We start from the raw sequence: 2604 nt of genomic DNA on the forward strand, positions 1-2604 counted from the left end.
GAAGGCACTTTGTGATGGAGAGTAACTCTGAGGATCAGACTCCCCTACTTATTTCATTTCATATATATACCATTTAATATTGATAGTCTGTTAACAGTTTACAAAATAACCAATGCAATAAATATATATAACAAACAATGAAAATGTAATGCAATGCAATATAAAACAGTACACCCTCCCCCCAAAAAGCATAAACATAGCAGCACATTTTGAAAACATCTTAAGAGTCAGAGTTCCCTCTTCAGCCTCTCTCTTGCCAAGGCACATCTTGACTCACGATATACAACACTCACTTCACTGACACAGACACATCACACCCAAATTCTGTTATACACCTACATGCAATACCTACTACTCCCAGTATCAATAATACACACAAACACATGATCTACCCAATCACTTCAACATCTCCCTCTTCCAAATGGGGTTGGAAAAATGGGGTGGTGGTGGTGTTTGTTGTAGTTCTGGGTTGCAGAGCCTCTCAGGAATGTGTGCAGCAATGTAGTTAGTTATACTGAAAGAAAGAAACTAGGCAAGTCAACAACACTCCAAGCCAAATCACTAGTGACTGAATAAAGCTCATCAGCCCAATACTAAAAATGCATTGAAATAAAATGTGGGTCTGTTTGCTTTTAACTCTGAAGGCAAAGTGGTGTTTATTTCATTTGCATGATCTAATAAAAAGGAGTGGAAAAGGCAATTGCCTCAAACAAAGGGGAAAAAAAACAAACAACCACCCATATTGCAAATGTTTCTACAAAGATTAACATTGTTATTTCATTTGCACAACTGATGTATAATACATTTGTATTGGGTTTGAAATTTAGGAGAATGGCTTCCTCCGCTTTTTCTTTTGTCAGTCTGCTATACATGTGTGGATAAGATAATATGGCATTTTAATTAGTCCAATCCCATTGGTAACTGGATTTCTTTTATATATATATATATATATATACACACAAAACAATGGGAAAATGAGCAGTGCTAAAATACCTTCTTGAATCCTCCTCCTCTTCCTCCTCCTTGTGGTGTAGGCCTTAAGGCAGAGATAGGGGAAACTGTAGCCCTCCAGATGCTGTTGTACTCTAACTCCCATCAGCCTCATCCATCATGACTAAGGATGGGGGAGAAATTAGATTCAGTTTGCATTTAAACGTGAACCTGCCTAATTCACACTTTCTAAAACAATACACAAACCGAGGCACAGTAATCGCATGTTGAAATTCACACTTTTCTGAATTTTGAAAAGCAGTTTTCCCACCAAGTACTGTGTGCAAAAATGCATATATTAGGGCAAAATGTGCCTACAAATGCATATTTCAGTGAAAATAACATACCGAAATGCAGAGCTTGGAAAAGTTACTTTTTTGAACTACAACTCCCATCAGCCCAATCCAGTGGCCATGCTGGCTGGGGCTGATGGGAGTTGTAGTTCAAAAAAGTAACTTTTCCAAGCTCTGCAGAAATGTCAATCCAGAGTGCTGGTTTTATAGCAGAGTGCTGCTATAAAGGATTATGTGCCTCAGGATCTTAATACCTCAAGGACTGCCTCTCCCTACATGAACCAACTGAGACACAGCATTCATAAAGTGAGACCCTTCCTTGTGCGCTCTCTTTGAGGGAGGTGCAGAGGGTGGCAACACAAGAACAGACCTTTTCAGTAATGGCCCCCAGGTTATGGAATGGAATGCCCTTCCCAAGGAAGCATGCCTGGTGCCATTATTGTCTATTTCAAGATACCAGGGAAAACACATTTTTGTTTACCCAGGCCTTCAGGTTTTGGTTGGGAGGGTGGTTAGTTAAGTCGGTGGCCTATTTTGTACTCATTGTTTAAGTGGGGTGGGTAGGATTTGTTCCTTGAAATATATTTTAGATGAGTATTATAGTTTGTTTATTGCTGTTTTTACTTTAATGTCTTTATTCCTTCTATTTTTATTGGCTATGTCACTTGCAGACACTTTAGTGCAAAAATGTGACTAATAAATATAAATTATAATAATAACCACCCTCATATAACTGTAACTTAGGGGGGAAAGCACAAGATCACATGCTACATGCAGCATCTAGCAAATGTCTACTTTGGTCCTTTGTATATCAGTATAAGGTACCTTTTCTCCCCTTTGCTAATCTTTGTTACTGCTGCTTTATTCCCGAGTTCAGCGTTCGGCTAGTATTATTCTAGACAAAGTAAATAAATTTTCAATCAGAGTTAGTTCTTACACCAGGAAGACATCTATTCAGTAAGGTTATTAAATGTTATTAAAGGAGATATGGGAAATCTCTCAGTATAGTAAAGCATATCCAGGATTTGGGGGGAGATTTTACTGTCAAGTTATATGGAGAAAGTTTCACTATTTATTGCAGAAGGAGAGTTGTTAACAAAATTAATTTTCCTCTAGAGTACTCTTGCACACCACCCCAATCTCTGAGTGGTGTGAGACTTCCAGGGGTTTCTGCACTTACCCAGGGTTTGGTTTCTTGGGAAAAAAGGTCAGCGGAGACTATGGTGTATTATAGGATATATGATTTTTATTTACTCATTTTCACAAGCTGGAGGGGTTCTCAGCATTAACAGTCTAGTTGAGCATGCTTTTCCATCAGGCT

The 2604-nt window shown here is 38.5% G+C and overlaps 1 long non-coding RNA gene across 1 annotated transcript; it reads right to left on the bottom strand.

Moving 5' to 3' along the window:
* Positions 1-200: 200 nt before the first annotated feature.
* Positions 201-2178, bottom strand: LOC133371543 (uncharacterized). Its single transcript, XR_009759336.1, has 3 exons — positions 2109-2178; positions 994-1114; positions 201-514 (listed from the first exon to the last, which is right to left on the bottom strand). It is a non-coding gene; the product is annotated as an uncharacterized LOC133371543 (long non-coding RNA).
* Between the last annotated feature and the right edge of the window lie 426 nt (positions 2179-2604).

This window comes from Rhineura floridana, chromosome 16 (assembly GCF_030035675.1).
Source record: "Rhineura floridana isolate rRhiFlo1 chromosome 16, rRhiFlo1.hap2, whole genome shotgun sequence".
Lineage (NCBI taxonomy): Eukaryota > Metazoa > Chordata > Lepidosauria > Squamata > Rhineuridae > Rhineura > Rhineura floridana.